Source organism: Rhipicephalus sanguineus, chromosome 8, assembly GCF_013339695.2.
Source record: "Rhipicephalus sanguineus isolate Rsan-2018 chromosome 8, BIME_Rsan_1.4, whole genome shotgun sequence".
Classification (NCBI taxonomy): Eukaryota; Metazoa; Arthropoda; class Arachnida; order Ixodida; family Ixodidae; genus Rhipicephalus; species Rhipicephalus sanguineus.
This window is the reverse complement of record NC_051183.1, coordinates 149,141,384-149,162,631: the sequence shown is the minus strand read 5'-3', so window position 1 is coordinate 149,162,631 and position 21,248 is coordinate 149,141,384. Positions and strand designations below refer to the sequence as shown.

At 47.7% G+C, this 21,248-nt stretch overlaps 1 long non-coding RNA gene across 1 annotated transcript; it reads left to right on the top strand.

Annotated features, from left to right (window-relative positions):
- Positions 1–1,876: 1,876 nt before the first annotated feature.
- Positions 1,877–19,981, top strand: LOC119402394 (uncharacterized). Its single transcript, XR_005185782.2, has 5 exons — positions 1,877–2,086; positions 5,128–5,279; positions 14,916–14,982; positions 16,455–16,532; positions 18,671–19,981. It is a non-coding gene; the product is annotated as an uncharacterized LOC119402394 (long non-coding RNA).
- Positions 19,982–21,248: the final 1,267 nt, after the last annotated feature.

Here is a 21,248-nt window from a genome sequence, read left to right as displayed (position 1 = left end):
GGCGGGATCCACGCAAAAAGTTTCCTGGAGACGACACCCACGATCTCCGCTTTCTTGCGCCTGGCGTTCGATCATGACGTGTCCCCTTCGCCACCATCTTCACAGGAGAAATTTCTGTTGAGTAAACGACTAGGTTTAGCTCTTCAGCAGCATTTTGTTCAGGAAGAAAATTTTTCACAAGCACGGACGCATCTCCACATTTGAAGTTTTAAGTAGCCCCAAGAGAGCTTACAACCGGCTCTAGAAACGCCGCTCTTCCAGCTTTCGATCGCTGCGACTGTGCTGCGGTTTCAGCGCAGGCCTTGCATTTTTTTTACCACCGAGCCGCTAAAAGGCTGTATTCACATGAGATTTAATACTTCTAATCTTTAGGACAATGCCAAGTGCACTTTTTAATGCGCTTGAACCACAGAGCGGCCCCTACACTGATATGGCTCTCGTGAACGGAGGATACGACGACCACACACAGCACTCTCGACAAGTGCACTCACTGGTCTTATTACAGTACATATACAGCCGATCTAGGCCAAATGCTTCTTTACATCGTGTTAGGCATACGTACGAGCGATTAAAGTTGCACCATCGCAACGGAACAAACCGCCTTTTGAGGACCTGCATGACGTACGCGCACATGCAAACACAACGGGGCTAGCAGACGACGCATGGAGCAATCCACACTAGGCGCGGTTCAGCCAGAAGCCGCCAGGCGGCGACTCCGCTTGATCTCGCGGATCATATGCACTATAGAGGTTGCGCGCGATGTCTCCGTCGGTGTGCGCGGTTTAGCTACTCCGCACGCGAGGCTTAGCCAGGTGGTGCGGTATCTCGTCGATAGACGACGCGATGCTTGCTTCCTCTTTCTTTCTATACTTTTACCCCTACTCTCTTTCTCTCCCTCTTTTTCGTTGATCTTCTCTCTTCTCTGCATTCATTTCTGTCTCTTTCTCATTCGTTCTGTGCTACACTTTGCGCTCACCCCTCCTCCTTTCCCTCATCGCTCCTTCTCGCGCTCACTTCATTTTCCCACCCCCTTGCTTCACTATACTATACAAGGCTGTGCAACGCTGTGCTAGCGTGCCTGGATAGTCCAGTGGTTAGGATACTCGCCTTCAGATCGAGGGTTCGAATCTGACCTCGTGAAGAACCTTTCTTTAATCTTTTTGCTGTCTCTGTACCATTACTATTTCTATTTAGTAACCGTATTGAAGAAAGAGAGAACAACGCTAGTTCAGCTAAAGAACCGCAACAAGGCTTATAGTTGCTCCATAAGGGCAATTAAGGCGTCCTTCGTATCTGTTGTCGACAATGTAGAAACGTACTTATGTCTGCGTGAACAGACGCAAAAAGACATTATTTGACGTTTATGGCCTACACACGTGGCCCTTCCCAACAAAACGATGTCGCCCTAAAAGGGACGCCCTTGACTTACATCACAAGGGGCCAGCGCCGCCGATGGAATCTGTCTACGTCTGTTCCTAGAAGAAAACATAGTGAAATCTCCCGTTCTTTTATTTTCCTTTTTCTCTTTTCTTTTCTGCCAATGTCACAGCTTTCTTATCTTCGTGACATCAACAGCAGTAATGTTCACGCGGGCAGCAGTCACCATGTTTAGGCCACCTTCAGGAACCACGACAACAGGACCCATGGACCTCTGCGGGAGCCATAGCTGATACGGACACACAATCAGCACTGACCGTACTCGAGCGTTTACGACAACTGCCGTAACACCGCCTGATATCCTGCAACGGTGCAGATCTAGTCTCCGCTGGTTGTGTGGTGCAGCCGAATTCAAAGCAAAAAACCGCATTTTCGCAGAAATAAACCGCTCCCTCAAAACATTCGTCAAACAAAGTCCGCCCCACGTGTCCGCAAGGTTACAGAATGACCGCTGGGCGGTGTATATAAGTAGTGGGCCCGGGTGTCTCCGAACTGAGACTGCATAGAGTTAAATTACGCGATGATGGGCGAAGCGTTCACGGTAGTCTTGGTCGTCGCGCTTTGCAGCACGAACGTTATTCAGGCCAAGCTCGGAGCACCGGGATGTCCAATGAAGTTGAAGAAGTCCGATCTACCGGAAAGCTTCAAGGTATAGATTTTTCGAAACGGCTACTTGAGAACTTTTAAGAGCGGGGCTGTATAGGCCGACTGTTAGACCGTGCAGAGAGAGCAGTAAACTATCATCATCATGAACTGACACGCGCTCTCCTCGTTCTTTTCTTCAGCCCTGACTGAATATGACCCTGTTTTAATAATTATAACTAATAATTGTTCAGGTTTAACGTTCCAAAAGCATGGTATAGGATTCTGAGGGACGCCGTAGTGGAGCGCTCCGGAAATATCGGCCTCCTGGAGTTCTTCAACGTGCAACTAAGCCGATGCACACGGACCTCAAGCATTTTACCCTCCATCTAAGATGTGGCCGCCGCGGCCCGGATCCGATCCCGCGATCTTCGGATCAGCAGTCGAGCACCATGACCACTAGAACACCGTGGCGGGTATGACCCTGTTTCCTTATCTATAGAAAGGGCATGTTCTAAGCGGTCAGTGACACATCGGCCGGCTTGGCCAATATAAACTTCTCCTAACGTCAACAGTATCTCGTCGATCGCAGATGTCTTAAAATTAACAAAGGGCATGTCGCACACGGAGCGAGAGACGTCAACGTATGTATAGGATCGCCCAAGAGCGCGAAGCACGTTGATATACGGTCCCTTGGTGGAACTAGGGCGCGCCAGACGACATCGAATTTACAGACCTCGTAAAGGATGCTTGCGTATATTACAACAAGCTTTAAAGTTATAATACATATAAACGTAGGTGTGTTCTATTCAAGCTTCTGGGTTTGTGTGTATCTGTGTGTTTGTGCATTCAAACTTTCCAAACAACCAAAATAGGCTTCGTATGTTCTGATGCTTTCGTGTTCAGATATCGTGTCATCTAAGACATTCGAGTATTGAGAATTATGAAATATAAACACCGAATTTCGGAGAATTGTAGATTTACGAAAAGTAAACTCTGATAAACGCAGACTTTCTACCAAAAGAATAACCTCCGAAAAACACCCGCCGAATTTCAAGTAAAATAAACGCCGAAACACGGAGCCCAAGCGATAGTGCAATCGGGCGCCGTGTGCATCGCCTTCAACCGTGCTGCGAGCAAAGGTACGTTTGTGCGCGTAACACTGGCCGTCTCAATCTGTGCTAGAATGCCTACTGCAAGTACAGTTGCGAAGTGGCCACTACGCCGTAATCCTTCCCTGTGGAAATTTGCGAACTGCCCATACGCGTCCGTAAGGTGCCACGAGCACTTGCGCAGCTGCAGGCATTTTAATGGGCGGCCAGCTTCAAACCATTCACTGGCTGCGCAATTCGCATGTTTTGACGCCTGGTGCGATTCTACCATTCTGCTACGCAGTATTACATGCGAGGACTCATCCCACTACTTGACACTTTTATGACGCTTTGTACGAAAATTTCATGCACTGGCGTCGCTCCGTTGTAGAACACCTGCTTGCTACGCAGAAGGCCTGTGTTCGCTTTTCGCGTGGGCCAAAGATTTTTTCTTAGTTATTTATTTGCATCTATCTCGAATTTTCCCTCATGGACAACGCCGAGCCAAGCTGAGCTACTACAGAGCCACGCCGGGGCTTGAAACTCTTCACAAGACGACCATATACAGGCGTTATGTCGGGCGAAGAATCGCGTTAACATATGTAATATAGGGTGGTAGAACAGCAAAACAACAACCAGGCGTCACACAGTGTGAAATGCGCAACGAGTGGGTCGTTGAATGCTTTCGACCGATTACCAATTGCTCAACGATTATTCTTCATTGCCATCAGCCACAGCACAAAGTGCCCATAATGCCTTACAGATGTGTAGCGGGTACTACGCTTCTCTGCAGAATGACGAATGATGGCACAGTTGGTGCTTCCCAGTTCACAAAAATTGTGATTTGTGGTGTAGTGGGTACCTTGCAAGTGTACTGGTCTTAGTTGACACAAGAGAGTTTGCAACAAGATCTAGAAAGGCCACCAGCTTTTTCTGCGACTGGCCTGGCGATTTTTTGTAGCGTCGTCATCCTCACTCACCATCATCACTATTACTTTTCCGCCCCCGCACCACACTTCTCGGCATCTCGTAGCGAGAGCTCGAGGCGCGAGCTGAAAGAGAGCGATTTCATGCTCTGGAACGCTCAAATAAAGTGGCAAGTTTTAAATAGGGCGGGCATATAGCAGGACGACTTCTGCAGTTTTGAACAGCGACGCTTTTTAAGCAAGCCGTAATTTGTGCAGCTTGCGGGTGTGTGCCATGCGGCATACGCGAAAATTATCATAATCATGAATGGGTATGTTCCACAGTAATGGGGTATATCCCACTACTCCACACTGGTCAACTAAAAATGAAGAAAACTATCGTCATCAAACGGGTATGTGCCACTGTGCGGGCTGTAAAAAAAGTATCATTGTCATAAACGGGTATGTGCCACAGAAGTCGGTAGGTGGTACTACCAGAATAACCACCTAGGCATAGCCCCGGCCAAAACTTGCTAATACCAAGTTCAACTAGTTACTACCAAGGTCAACCTCGATATAGCCAAGCTCAACCTAGCCACAGCAAGCTTAACCTCGATATAGCCAGGTTCTACCGAGTGTTACCTAGCTACAAACAAGTTCTACCTAGCTACAATCTTTACTAAGCAGCCCGTAGATCTATGAGAGGTGCGAACGCTTGGTTTCAGCGCGAGGTTCTGTCTCTGGAGTTTGGACATCCGTGTCATGCCTGTGGTTTAACATGAACCTCTCTGCGCTGAGGATCAACGCAGAAACAATCTGCATCACCTAGCTAATGCCTAGAAACAACCTAGAAGCAAGTGTATTAGACTTGAGATTTCGTCCATTTTCACAGTTTGAAGCCTTGCGCGGCTTAGTGCAAGCTTCGCCAATCTTTTCTTCATCGTGTGCTCGAGCTGCTCAAAAATTATTTCGTTTACCTGCATCGGCATGAGCCAACCGATATAACACCCTATGTAACAACATCACCACCAACACCCTGGTATATTGGAAGGGGCCCGCAGGAGGCCCTTTTGGTAATATTTGACATTAATGACACTGACACCACACTGCAGATAATCTCAAGCTGGGAGTCCGCACTGGCCATAGCGGTCTCGGGCACAGACCCCATGTACGACTGTATGACGGCGAACCGCACCACCATTGACTACGAGGCACAGACAGCAACATTCGTGTGGGCCCTCCAAGCGACAGGCCATTCGGCAAGGTATGTGTACTACAGAACTCGCTGATTGAAACGCGAGACGTTAGGGCAAATTAATACACCTGCTTTTGTTTCCAGCGTCTACAGTACGGGCCATATCGGCGTAATTTTGACTCAAACACTTACATCAGAACCAACATTACCTTTAGCGGCCTGATCTAGAGCGACATGACGCCATGATCACGAGCAATTGTTAATAGCAGTCGTTGTACAAAAACAAATGATGTCGCGTTTCAGTCCTTGAGTACTGTACAAATGTATGCTCTGTACAAAATGAAAGTAACTGTCTGGCTAATCAAGCCTTCACCTACTTCTTAAGGTTTTAGACTATTAGGTTTGGTGAGGCTGTTATAAACAGTCGTTAGGGCTTGTTTTTAACTATTATGTTTAGCAGCACGAGCATCGAGTGGCACAAGTACTCCCCAATTATAATTGTTATTTCTTTAAGTTCTTTCGGGTTCAAGTCTATCAAATATTGAACACGGCTTACATTGAGCGCATGGAAAGTGTCTGCTTGTGTGCAGACGACCATTCTGGCGGTGTCTGAGCATTTCGCTGAGCCGCAATATTGTTTGGACAGCAAAGTATTCGGCATCGTATCTGTCTCCGATGCCGCCTTTCCAAGCTATTGTGGGCACTAGTTATGTGCTTCTTTCTCATCTGTGCATCATCATCATCATCACCGTGTGTCATTGTCATCATCATCGGGTGTGTGCGCGCTCGGCCCATTCTGTTCCGAGGCCTTGAGTCTAATAAACGTCGCTTCAACCAAGACGTCATACTATCTATTTTGCCGGCTGCATGAGAACGGGAAGAGGACTTAAGATGGCCGCTGTCCGCTTAGCTGTCTATTCAGCCGTCTACGGTGAGTATTGGAACACACACATTATCTCATCAACGGCGGCAAACAGAGGTCCAAAAATGAAATCCTGCAGTACATGAGAAACCCCGCTGTTTTGAAAATGCAAAAAAAGCCGGTAGATCCCACGCATTGTGGGAATCGATGTAATGCGAAGCAGCCAGCAAAGAGCTGCATACAATGACTTGTATGTCGTTTAGCAAAATGGATGTCATGGTTTTCATGTTAACTCCTATTATTTAAGTTCGTCACACAGTAACGTCGCGCAATACCAACTTCGGGGTAGATCAAGCTAGCGAAACGGCCACCAGCGCACCATGAGCCTGGTACGTAAGTCATGCTGTAGATGACATCTGTGTCATGACTTTCGTGTTAACTCGTGTTATTTATTTTCGTCACACAGTCACGTCGCAAGATACCAATTTCGGTGTATATCACGCTGGCGAAACGGCCGCCAGCGCACCATTAGCCTGGCACTTAAGTCATGCTGTACATGACATGTGTGGCATGACTTTCGTGTTAACTCGTGTTATTTATGTTCGTCACACACTCACGTTGCAAGATACCAATTTCGGTGTATACCGAGCTAGCGAAACGGCCGCCAGCGCACCATGAGCGTGGCACGTGTCATGCTGTACATGACATGCGTGTCATGATTGTCATGTTAACTCGTGTTATTTATGTTCGTCACACAGTCACGTCGCAAGATACCAATTTCGGTGTATATCGAGCTAGCGAAACGGCCGCTAGCGCACCATGAGCGTGGCACGTGTCATGCTGTACATGACATGCGTGTCATGATTTTCATGTTAACTCGTGTTTTTATGTTCGTCACACAGTCACGTCGCGCAATACCATTTACGGGGTAGATCAAGCTAGCGAAACGGCCGCCAGCACCCCATGAGCGTGGCACGTAAGTCATGCTGTACGTGACATGCGTGTCATGATTTTCGTGTTAACTCGTGTTATTTATGTTCGTCACACAGTCACGTCGCAAGATACCAATTTCGGTGTATATCGAGCTAGCAAAACGGCCGCTAGCGCACCATGAGCGTGGCACGTGTCATGCTGTACATGACATGCGTGTCATGATTTTCATGTTAACTCGTGTTTTATGTTCGTCACACAGTCACGTCGCGCAATACCATTTACGGGGTAGATCAAGCTAGCGAAACGGCCGCCAGCGCCCATGAGCGTGGCACATAAGTCATGCTGTACATGACATGCGTGTCATGATTTTCGTGTTAACTCGTGTTATTTATGTTCGTCACACAGTCACGTCGCAAGATACCAATTTCGGTGTATATCGAGCTAGCGAAACGGCCACTAGCGCACCATGAGCGTGGCACGTGTCATGCTGTACATGACATGCGTGTCATGATTTTCATGTTAACTCGTGTTTTTATGTTCGTCATACAGTCACGTCGCGCAATACCATTTACGGGGTAGATCAAGCTAGCGAGACGGCCGCCAGCGCCCCATGAGCGTGGCACGTAAGTCATGCTGTACATGACATGCGTGTCATGATTTTCCTGTTAACTCGTGTTATTTATTTTCGTCACACAGTCACGTCGCAAGATACCAATTTCGGTGTATATGAAGCTAGCGAAACGGCCGCCAGCGCACCATGAGCCTGGCACTTAAGTCATGCTGTACATGACATGTGTGTCATGACTTTCGTGTTAACTCGTGTTATTTATTTTGGTCACACAGTCACGTCGCAAGATACCAATTTCGGTGTATATCAAGCTAGCGAAACGGCCGCCAGCGCACCATGAGCCTGGCACTTAAATCATGCTGTACATGACATGTGTGTCATGACTTTCGTGTTAACTCGTGTTATTTATGTTCGTCACACACTCACGCTGCAAGATACCAATTTCGGTGTATATCGAGCTAGCGAAACGGCCGCCAGCGCACCATGAGCGTGGCACGTGTCATGCTGTACATTACATGCGTGTCATGATTTTCATGTTAATTCGTGTTATTTATGTTCGTCACACAGTCATGTCGCAAGATACCAATTTCGGTGTATATCGAGCTAGCGAAACCGCCGCTAGCGCACCATGAGCGTGGCACGTGTCATGCTGTACATGACATGCGTGTCATGATTTTCATGTTAACTCGTGTTTTTATGTTCGTCACACAGTCACGTCGCGCAATATCATTTACGGGGTAGATCAAGCTAGCGAAACGGCCGCCAGCGCCCCATGAGCGTGGCACGTAAGTCATGCTGTACATGACATGCGTGTCATGATTTTCGTGTCATCTCGTGTTGTTTATGTTCGTCACACAGTCACGTCGCAAGATACCAATTTCGGTGTATATCGAGCTAGCGAAACGGCCGCTAGCGCACCATGAGCGTGGCACGTGTCATGCTGTACATGACATGCGTGTCATGATTTTCATGTTAACTCGTGTTTTTATGTTCGTCACACAGTCACGTCGCGCAATACCGTTTACAGGGTAGATCAAGCTAGCGAAACGGCCACCAGCGCCCCATGAGCGTGGCACGTAAGTCATGCTGTACATGACATGCGTGTCATGATTTTCCTGTTAACTCGTGTTATTTATTTTCGTCACACAGTCACGTCGCAAGATACCAATTTCGGTGTATATCAAGCTAGCGAAACGGCCGCCAGCGCACCATGAGCCTTGCACTTAAGTCATGCTGTACATGACATGTGTCATGACTTTCGTGTTAACTCGTCTTATTTATGTTCGTCACTCACTCACGTTGCAAGATACCAATTTCGGTGTATATCGAGCTAGCGAAACAGCCGCCAGCGCACCATGAGCGTGGCACGTGTCATGCTGTACATGACATGCGTGTCATGATTTTCATGTTAACTCGTGTTATTTATGTTCGTCACACAGTCACGTCGCGAGATACCAATTTCGGTGTATATCGAGCTAGCGAAACGGCCGCTAGCGCACCATGAGCGTGGCACGTGTCATGCTGTACATGACATGCGTGTCATGATTTTCATGTTAACTCGTGTTTTTATGTTCGTCACACAGTCACGTCGCGCAATACCATTTACGGGGTAGATCAAGCTAGCGAAACGGCCGCCAGCGCCCCATGAGCGTGGCACGTAAGTCATACTGTACATGACATGCGTGTCATGATTTTCATGTTAACTCGTGTTTTTATGTTCGTCACACAGTCACGTCGCGCAATACCATTTACGGGGTTGATCAAGCTAGCGAAACGGCCGCCAGCGCCCCATGAGCGTGGCACGTAAGTCATGCTGTACATGACATGCGTGTCGTGATTTTCGTGTTAACTCGTGTTATTTATGTTCGTCACACAGTCACGTCGCAAGATACCAATTTCGGTGTATATCGAGCTAGCGAAACGGCCGCTAGCGCACCATGAGCGTGGCACGTGTCATGCTGTACATGACATGCGTGTCATGATTTTCATGTTAACTCGTGTTTTTATGTTCGTCACACAGTCACGTCGCGCAATACCATTTACGGGGTAGATCAAGCTAGCGAAACGGCCGCCAGCGCCCCATGAGCGTGGCACGTAAGTCATGCTGTACATGACATGCGTGTCATGATTTTCATGTTAACTCGTATTTTTATGTTCGTCACACAGTCACGTCGCGCAATACCATTTACGGGGTTGATCAAGCTAGCGAAACGGCCGCCAGCGCCCCATGAGCGTGGCACGTAAGTCATGCTGTACATGACATGCGTGTCGTGATTTTCGTGTTAACTCGTGTTATTTATGTTCGTCACACAGTCACGTCGCAAGATACCAATTTCGGTGTATATCGAGCTAGCGAAACGGCCGCTAGCGCACCATGAGCGTGGCACGTGTCATGCTGTACATGACATGCGTGTCATGATTTTCATGTTAACTCGTGTTTTTATGTTCGTCACACAGTCACGTCGCGCAATACCATTTACGGGGTAGACCAAGCTAGCGAAACGGCCGCCAGCGCCCCATGAGCGTGGCACGTAAATCATGCTGTACATGACATGCGTGTCATGATTTTCGTGTTAACTCGTGTTATTTATGTTCGTCACACAGTCACGTCGCAAGATACCAATTTCGGCGTATATCGAGCTAGCGAAACGGCCGCTAGCGCACCATGAGCGTGGCACGTGTCATGCTGTACATGACATGCGTGTCATGATTTTCATGTTAACTCGTGTTTTTATGTTCGTCACACAGTCACGTCGCGCAATACCATTTACGGGGTAGATCAAGCTAGCGAAACGTCCGCCAGCGCCCCATGAGCGTGGCACGTAAATCATGCTGTACATGACATGCGTGTCATGATTTTCATGTTAACTCGTGTTTTTATGTTCGTCACACAGTCACGTCGCGCAATACCATTTACGGGGTAGATCAAGCTAGCGAAACGTCCGCCAGCGCCCCATGAGCGTGGCACGTAAATCATGCTGTACATGATATGCGTGTCATGATTTTCGTGTTAACTCGTGTTATTTATGTTCGTCATACAGTCACGTCGCGCAATACCAATTTCGGGGTAGATCAAGCTAGCGAAAACGACCGCCAGCGCCCATGAGCGTGGCACGTAAGTCATGCTGTACATGACATGCGTGTCATGATTTTCGTGTTAACTCGTGTTATTTATGTTCGTCACACAGTCACGTCGCGCAATACCAATTTCGGGGTAGACCAAGCTAGCGAAACGGCCGCCAGTGCACCATGAGCGTGGCATGTAAATCATGCTGTACATGACATGCGTGTCATGATTTTAATGTTATGACTTGTCATTTATGTTCGTCATACAGTCATGTTACACCATACCAACTTTGGTGTACATTGGATTAACCAAGCGACCAGGAGATCACAAAGTCGTAGGCGGCTAGATAGATAGATAGATAGATAGATAGATAGATAGATAGATAGATAGATAGATAGATAGATAGATAGATAGATAGATAGATAGATAGATAGATAGAAACGCTCAAAGTCGCAGAAGTTCGCTAAGAAATGCTTCGCATTTAAAAAATAAAACATGGTGAGACCTTCGTTTGCTTTGCAATTGGTCTTGTATTTAAAACTGCTGGGGTTTAACGTGCCAAAACCACGCTATGATTATGAGCAACGCGGTAGTGGAGGGCTCCGCAAATTTCGACCACCTGGGCTGTTTGACGTGCACCTAAATGGAAGTAGACGGGCCGCCAGCGTTTTTGCTTCCACTGAAAATGCGGCCGCCATGGCCGGGATTCTATCCCGCGACCTTCGGTCAGCAGTCGAGCACCATAACCACTAGACCACTGTGGCTGGTCTGGCCTCGTCTTTAGGCAAAATTGTTCACGTCATTCTGTAGTGTCGGCTAAGTCATACACCTTTATCTTAACTTTACGCCACGTCCATTTCTTTCGACGCTAAAACGCTGGATAATTCAAGTTTATCGGTTCGCCGAAAATGGTTGCTGTACGCTTCTTTTATCCACAACAGCGATCCGCCAGAACCTAGCAGTATAGGCGATGCGCAAAGCGCCGACCTCGCCACCTGCCGCCATGGCTCGGAAGCGCTTGCGGGGCCCGGCGAACAGTGTTTCAGCGAGCGTCTACGCGAGTGCACGGATGGATGTGTTTTTCAAAGTGATTTAACGACTCTCGCGGGCTTCAGCGATGTCGAAAAATAACTGCTGCGTTGTCGGCTGCTCAAACACATACAAAAATACTCGCCAGGAACGCACTTTTGCAAGTTTCCGGTGCTATTTCATGAGCGAGAGCGACGGCGACGGTGGATTGCGGCTGTCCGACGCAAAAGGTAAGCAATAGCGCTTTGTTTAGGCAGTGTTAGAACGATTACCGTGTTTTTATTTCTCCATTTATGTTGCTACTTCTTCAGCGAACGCTACTACGCTTACATTTGGTCGCCTCGCCTGCATTGTATATGCTACAATGTATACATGAGGTTGTTATCAGTCATAAGACGCGATGCCTAGGCTCTCTTGAAAAACGAATGGCGCGAAGCGCTATACCACAGAATGTGGGGCAGGTGGCGGCTCCTTTACAAAAGCGCCGTGGAATCACACGTGTGCTGCACGAAATGGGCTGCATTCTACCTAATGATGGCACTGGAATGCGATCACCGGTGCAGAATGTTCGCTGTGCGCTCGCCTCAACTGTATGCATATTGGTTGTAAAACATGGCACCTGTTCGCACTGAAGGCTTTTGACAGGACATTCAACCGATTCAACCTCCCTTTGAATGCCTCGTAACATGACTTCATGCTAATAAAAAACACCCTTGATGTATCCCACTAATACTCATTCGCTTTACACAAGCTGTGTTATGAGTGGGACCATAGGCGTGCTCACGGGGCGTGGGGGCTTTCCTATTTGCCTAAGAGGGGGAGGGGGGCGGCGCAAAATCTGCCCCTTGCATTAACTTAGTGGGGCCTGGGGGTGCTGAGATGATCATTTGCCCCCCCCCCCCTTTGATGGGGAACCCTGCGAACGCCCGAGTGGAGCCGATTATGGAATTTACGTGTTTTCTTTTCTTTATTCTTACTGGTGGTGCTAGCTACTGGTTGCTGTTTCCTTTAGCATGTAATTGGTTAGTATATGTTGGTGCTGCTTCATTGTAGTTATATCACACCTGAAAAAAATTTTGCATGCCCAATGCGTGGGGTCGATCCTCAAAGTTTCGTGTGTTTTTTTTTATTCTTGCTAGTGGTGCTAGCTACTGCTTGCTTTTTGTGTGTGTGTGTGAAATTGCATGGACTTCAGTAAAGCACCTGGTTTTCAAGCAATATATAAGATTATTTTTAGCATTTGCTTTCAAACTGTGAATATTGCGAATATGTATTCTTTTATTTAATTCCTTGCTTCTTCCACTTTTCTGTAACCTTATGAACATTTCAGAGAGGATGGGAGCCCCTGGGAACCCACAAAGAACTCCAGGATCTGCACTCAGCATTTTATCAGCGGCGATAAAACACCAGTCAGAGGCGCTATCGAACGGCTTCAGCGCAGTGTCAGAGGGCGAAGAGCTGCGCGCGCGCCGGCGCTAGTGTGTCTGGCGAGGCTAGACGCCACTCCTCCCGAACGTGCAGACCAGCAGCGGCGAGCCGCGCGCAACAGTGGCGGAGTCTGCGCACGCGCCGGCGCCAGTCTGTCTGGCGCGGCTAATACGCCACTCCTCCTGAAGGCGCACGCCAGAAGAAGCCTCATTCATCAGAGAAACCGACATTTTGTGCCAGAACTGTTTCAACCGCTTCAAACAGATCGCCGTAGAGTCTCTGGATGCATCTCATTCTGACGAAAATTTTGTTCCCGAACAAATTGCTGTCGAAGAGCTAAACGTATTCGTGAAGACAACAAAATATATTTTTTCAGCGAAATTACAGGGGGTCGACGGACATGCACCGACGTTCTTCTCTGAAGACACCCAGCAAATACGTAGCCAAGCTGCTATGACAAGCTAGGTGACCACCAGCTCCGCAGTGACTCAGTCCCACGCCACTAGCACAAGCTGCCGAGATATTTTTTCGCAAGTTTCGTGCTGGTTTCAAAGTTTTACCAACGCTGACCCTTCGCGTGGCCGCACCCGTGAAATCCATGCGCCGGCGCGACAGCGCTCCCTCAAAATCTACTATATAAACACATGGCACGTAAACGAAGCTACTGTGTCGAGAAAAAACGTTCTTCATGCGTCAATGCATGCAGGCATTAGTGATCGGGACGTTGTAAAGAAAGCGGTGTACTTACAATGAGCTCCACTTCGTAAGGAAGCTTGTTGACGCTTGTCTGTGGCAAACACTTGGCGCGTATAGTGACATTGTCGTCCCACACAGCTGTTACATCGGACACATGTCCACTATTATAAAGCGCGGCTCCTTTGCGCACACTTTCGCCGCAAAAGTAATTATCAGGGACGCGCACAAGCGGCAAATCGCACGCGCGCACTTCCGTCATGCTTGCAGTGAAAGGAAGCGTCCGCTACGCGACCCGCATGCGGTTCCAACGGCCTCCGCTACGCGGCTTTCAGTGGCGCCCCTGTAGGCGCTGCGCGTCCCGAATACAGCTCGCTCTAAAAACACGCAGAACGTACGACAGGAAGCGACTTTCTTTTAGTCGCAGAGTATCGGATGAACCTTGCACGGAGTACTGCAGAAACGATTAAACTAACATGTGGCGGTGCTTCGTTCCTATGTAATATTTCAATAAACCATGGACTAGTGTAAGTTAGCTTGATCGTTCTGCTGCACGGCGTGGAACGTTCATCGGATATTTAAAACAAAAATGTCTGGCGTCCTATATTTCCCGCTAATTCATGTAATTCATTTTTTGTATAATTGTTACTTCCAGATCGAACGCTAATGACCGCATGAAGAATGACCACGAATGTACGCAGCTGTCAACTGTTAAAAGGAAAATCGGCGTTCGCTCGGTGCCACCGCTGGCCAGCGGCTGCGACGGGCCTCGCGCAGGCGCAGTGAGCGCCGTGCGTAGTACTCTTCCGTCGCATGAATGGCTCACTTCGCGACGGTTCCCAGCATTTGGAAGCGCGGCAGCAGACGGTAGCGGAGAACGAAAGAGCACAACTCGAAACGCACACTGCGCCTGCGCGAAAATCATCGCAGCCGCGGGCCGGTGGTGGCGCCGAGCTGCCGCCACGCATTCCGATGTTCCCTTTAACAGCAGACCGCTGTGCACAGTGATAGCGGCTCGCGTTAGAACCAAAGATCTCATTTTTTTTTTCTGTGTCTGTTTCTTGTAACTATTGAGGAACTTAAGTTGGGGCAGCCTGCTTATGTTATGTCGTTCGTTTTGTGCAGGCAAGAAGTCACGTTCTGGTCAGACCGGGACCTAAGCCTCACACCATGGAGATGACTGTGGGCGACGGTGAGTGCATATTATATATGTAATATGCTAATCGAATTATGTATCGCCTTTAAGGACAGTAATTGCGCTATGATGAAAACAGCCCGCGGCGTCACCGTTGTTCTTCAAAGGTGCAAGGATACAGAAAGTGGAAGAAAAGCTCAGTTTCTGTTACTGAAATTATCAGCGGCTGTAAAAGTTAAGGGGTCAGCGCAGCCGCAGCATCCGCAGCTCTAACTGCCACTTTGCTACCGAAAAAAGGAAATGTTCGCCCAAGTAATAGAGTATTTAGGAATGTATAAAAAACGCTATACGATGTTATTATATTGTAACCACGTTCACCACAAACATTTGTGGTGTACGCCATTTATTAAGGGGCGAACTTGTGCCCAAAGCTAAAAAAAGTACAGCAATTCTGAAAGACCGAAAGCGAGTAGTTCTCGGGATGATGATTACTTTTAAGGGCTCGTTTTTGTTTGTTAGACACAATATTAATGTGAACTAACAGGCAATAATGCCAAGGAAAGTATTGGGGGTGGTGTTTGTAATAGTTATGATATAAATGTGAAGAAAGTAAAATGGACGAAAAGGTAACTTGCCGCTGGCAGGGACCGAACCTGCGACCTTCGTATAACGCGTCCGATTGGCGCTGACTAACACTCCTACGTCTAAATGCACATGTATACCCCATAAAGCGGATGGGAGGATGACCGCCGCCGTAACTCAGTGGTAGAGCACCGGACGCGTCATTCTTCACATTCACTTTCTTCACATTTATATCCTAATTGCTACAAATACCACCCCCTATACTTTCCTCGGCGTTATTGCCTGTTAGTTCTCATTAATATTAGTTCTCGGGAGCCACTCCTTCGAACACCGTTTTTTCTTTCCTTCACGCGCGCTGTGCGCTCGGTCGAAGCTCGTGCGCATGCAGGGCCGGCCGGCGCACTGCGGATGACTTGACAGGTCGCAGCGGTGCCGTCAGTGTCTCGCTTGGTTTGCGACGCCTGCGTTGGACTGAGTGATGACAGTTTTTGTGTGGCAGGACATATGACAAAAGGTCCACGTTTATTGCTACCTGATATATTTGTAGTAAATTAGGATTGTGAGTTAAAGAAAAAAGATAGGACGAATTCTTTGTTTTTATAGACATTTCTACAAATGTTGAAACACATTAGGATGAATCAAGAAAACGGTGTATTACGAGATAGCCTGAGCATGAAGAGACTATTATCATTAACACGGAAGTGTTTTACGCCGAGAGCCACCACGAATTGAGGCACATTTCACGGAACTGACGTCAATGAAAAAGGTCGCACGGGTCGCTCAGTAACGGATTCAAGGGGGAGAACTGACTGGTCTATCGGATCAAGGAATCCCACAGCTTACTTTTTCGGGAATAGGAAATGGAAATGGGGGATGAAGACAGATTGAACTAAGTAGAAAACGACAATTGAAAGTAAATCAACGCTTTTTTCTTTGTTTTCTTTTAGACCCCAAAGTCTTGGAGGGCGTGTTCTATTACATGGATGACACTTGCCTTGTGATGGACCTCGAGTACCACGATCACCGTAAGACACAACATTATGACTTCGTTGGCAGCTATACAGACTGAATTGTAGTCACAGCTTAATTTTCTTTAAGTTCCAAAACGCCTGCACTTCGATAATGCTGTCCGTATACCTTTAGCGAAGCACGAACCTGCACGTCTACACGAAGAGACACCGGCTGGGAAGCTGTTTCTTACGTAAATGATTCGTTTTAAACTGGCGGAGAACTTGGCAGTAAAAAAATGCATGTGAATGATGTGGGTGCGCTTCGCGCGAGATTCACACGAGGAGCAGATTTTGGGCAGCACCGGAGGAGGAGAGGAGTGAAATTTTCGCTACTGTTGTCAGACGCCGCATTGTTTTGCGTTATAAGACACGCCTCCCCTGCGAGCTCAAATTCGTGCTCATGGAGATTCTGTACGTAACTTAGAGACCAAGCGAGAGAAGGTGATTCTTGTAAAACATAGGGTAAATGTTGTAAAGCAATAATTGTACAGTGTAGTAACTGCCTCTCGCAAGGGAGGATGAAGACCAAGGAGGCCTTTGGTGGGAGAGAGAGGAAACAATGAGAGGTAACGCAGGGAGTTCGACCCGACGAGCGTTCAGTTTGCTACCTTATAGTGCGGATAATGTAACTGAGTCTGGAAAGACACGAGGAGGGAGAAGGCGAGCACTGCACGCGCATCGGAGGAGTACAATTGGTCACTGAGGCCAGTGTTTCTCTGACATGAGAGCCTTCGGCGCTCGGACATATGGCTGAAAAATCTCGACCTTTCTGAGCGCAGTGCGAAAAGAATGGCCGTGGGCAAGCGAGGATCAACATTGAAGAACCGAAAGTACTTAACTAGGAGGTTCCAGCACTTGAGTAGCGGCAGGGCTGGCATAATACTGCGGATTGGGGGAGTTGTTGTCGTTGTTTTTTAATACGTCACTGACTAAAATTAGGGACACTGAGCACATTGCTGGAGGCAACGGACAACCGCGTCCTCTGTCATGGACAGCATTCCTCCTCTCGTTCTCCTCCCTCTTGCCATCTTTATCTCCCTTTCCCCCTTTCTCCTACAGGCGCTGAGCCGTGCTCCCAATTAGGGTCTCAGAAGTTGCGCCTTTTCCTTTCCTCAACCTCTCCTCCTCCTCCTCCTCCTCCTCCTCCTCCTCCTCCTCAACGGACATAGCGGGGCCGAGGTTAGAAGACTAAAGCTGGATTAATGGCGTTCATCAATAGTCGATCAGTAGCATTTTTTTTATTTTCCTTGCTCCGCGGCGGCGAGTGCATAAGTCATTGGTCGATCCGGAGTGGCTTCGCGCGTTGCACTGGTCGTTTCAGAGCCACCCGTTCCGTTCCGGATTGCTCTGAATTGCTCTGCCGCCAAGTCACGAATTCGGGCAGTAATGGGACGAGCAGCATACGAAAATTCCGTCGTTCTTCGAGTAACCTTGGTCGCACATTCCGGAACCGGAACCGGCTTACGCGCCGAACGCATAAAGAACTCCCGGTGTAATCTCACGCGAATTAATTTTCGACATATTCGGCTTGGTGCATTCCGAGTGCTCGCTCCAGGGTTTGGGCGGCGGCCCCAAATTACCCCAGAGAAGAACGCCTGGGAGCAACCTGATTGGACAACCTTTGGCAAGAAACCTTTGACAGACCTGGTTAATTCCGGCTTAGGCTTACATGCTGATGCTGCTTCACGTTCACGGATAGTTTCAGTGACTCTCGTTTTTAGGGGCGAAGCTCCTCTTAGTCTAACCTTGTCACGTCTCCGTTGTCCGGCGTAACCACCTTTGCAAACTGCCCACTACTTCGTCTTTGCAAACATCCCAATACGACCCATCAGCGATCTTTTGCAAACTGCCCACTACTCGTCTTTGCAAACATCCCACCACAATCCATCACCGATCCATTACTTCACCGACCACAAAGCCGTTATCATGAAGGGGGAACGGAAGCCACGTCTAGCTACCACTTACGATTAATAAAATTTCTTGTATAAATATATACAGTGGTTGTCACGTCTTTGATGATGTACTGGGCTATCGCTTTGATTACTGCTGGGCGAAACCACTGAAGATTTCACGGTGTAACCATGATTGCTTCAGGAGCTTCGCCCAAGCTCTTCATCATTCACCCATGGATATGCTGTGGATTTTTTTTTCAGTGTGTCTTCTCTGGGTTCGGAAAGAAGCTAAGGACCACGTTCCCCAGGTGTGCTTCGCACAATTTGCCGATGCCTGCGGGAAGCCCGCCCGCCATCACGGGAAGCAACTCTGCCCCGGCGTCTAGATCCCCAACTGGATCGACAGCAAAATCGACGGCGATCCCTCATAGCTGTAGATGCGCGACACTTGTATCGACTGTTAGTCAGTTTGATTCACCGACAAATGTGCACCCTTCTAATTTTTCAATAATACCGTGTAAGCGTTTATCCCCGACACGGAGTTTCTAATATCGGCGAGAAGTAAGATCAGCGACACGACGATCAGTTTTTCATCGGTCTTGTAGATATATGAGCACACAGATAACGATGAGAGGGTGCATGCATCCTTAAGCAGACAGCGTAGCAGATGGCGCTCGCCCATGAGTATGCTTTCCGCGCTTGCGCGCCTTACAGCATATCTCGCTGCTTCTCGCCTATATAGGGCCCTACCATGTCCCGTGGTCAATGCTCGCGAGATATTATTAAACAATTGCAAGGGTGTGCAGTTAGTCAATAGGTCTGTAGATCGACAGTGACATCGAAACTTACAGTACCAGCCATCTCGACAGCTGAGTTAACAGCTAAATGAACAACAGAGAGCTGAGTATTGACCAATATGTAGACGACAAATGATTTACATAAGGATATGCAGTTAATCGGCAGCCAGATCGACATCTAGGTTCACAAATAGATCGCCAACTGTAGTTCGACACATTGATATCTATGAATATCTCGACCTATACGGGAACGACCATGTCTTTTGTCAAGCCGATTTTGTCAAATTACCGTCCCTCATATGCGCTAGAGAACTGCTAGATATCTTTAAAAATTTGCTGAACCTATCATCATCCTTGATTCATGCAAATGTTAAACTTTCGCGCAAGGAACCACAAATATCATTTGTAGCCCAGATATCCTCTGAATTACAAATAGGCAACATAACAAATAAGCTAGCTTGACAGTTATATTTACAGACAGAGTATATAGACCGCTCAACGGACAACTATATCAACAGTTGTATCAATGAACATAAACCACTTGAAATACTAGATCCACTGCTAGATGGACAGCAAGGATAGGGCAAGGCCGAGTAACAGATCGACGGATATTATCGACAATTGGTTTACAGCTTGACTGACAGGCAAGAAGTGTCGATGAAAAAGGCTACGAACATGTATTGTATACCAGTACGCAGCCGGAGAAAAGCTTATTCTTCCAATACTGAAGAGAGATTGCATGTAAACTGTCATTTTGTGGTATTGAATAAAAGAAATGTCATAACGGGTATGTGAAACTTCCTACCAGGCACTTCGTTTGAACGGCAACACTGGCGTACCAACCACTGCATAGGTTACCGTAGTTAACGAAGTTGCCATGAAAACAACTACTGAATCCTTGTCCGCGTGAGGCACAGCGGGAGAATAAAGGCGAGGAATGGAGGTGTCACCCTAGATACAAATGTAGCATGCAGCAGAGCGTGTAAAATCACCATCAACACCCGCAGCAGCAGCAGCAGTCTGACTACGCCCACCGCATGGCAGTTGCCTCTCCCGTTCTTATTACATTACGGTCAGCCCAGTTACAAAGCGGTTAGAGCCGCTTCAATAATGTACTAGAAAGCCTGGGGTCATTTACTATTGCTTGGGGTAGCTCCTGTAAGTCCGCACGCCTATTTTTCATCCCACTTACGACGACATTGTTAAGGTAATGCTCAAGCTAATAATGCGTTGACAATAACAATGCATACAATAACGTTACACTTATTCATGTAGTTTGACACATTAATTGCTTAACTTTACAATATGATAAAATTATGTATTATTTTCGTGTGCGTTTTAGCAGTGACGTTCCACGTTGATGCTCCACATGACCGATTGCAATTGTGCCTTGTGTCTTGGCAAAAACAGTGAACATGAGTTCCCGCTGAGAACTCTAGTCTCGGAGCCTATTCCTGTGTATCATTATATTGCATTATACGTTTTAGTTTGGTTTGATTTGTTGGGTTTAATTACACAAACAGCAACTAAGGGTATAACGCGCCAAACACAAGGTATAAAATGTGTGAAAAAACACCAGGCCTGTGCTGGAACCGCAGCACAGTCACAGGGAAAGCTGGAAGAGCGGCGTTTCTAGGGCCCGTTGTAAGCTCTCTTGGGGCGACTAATACAAGTACACTATCAAGGTACCCACTATGCCATAAATCACAATTTGTGTGAAGTTCTGAAGCACCTACTAAGCCAATCTTCGTCATTCTGCGGAGAAGCCAGGCACCAGCTACACGTCTGTAAGGCATTATGTGCACTTTGTTGACGCGACGACTGATGGCGATGAAGAATTATGGTTCAGCCCTTTGTAATGGGTTGGAAGCTTTAAGCGGCCCACCAGTTATGTTTTTGCATTAGGTGACGCCCGGTCGTTATTTGCCACTCCCGCCATGCTGTAAACATACCTTGACGTGGGAGAGATGGGGGGGGGGGGGCGAACAACTTTACTGAGACCCCGAGCAAATGAATCATGCGCTTATGGGCTTCCTTGGCAA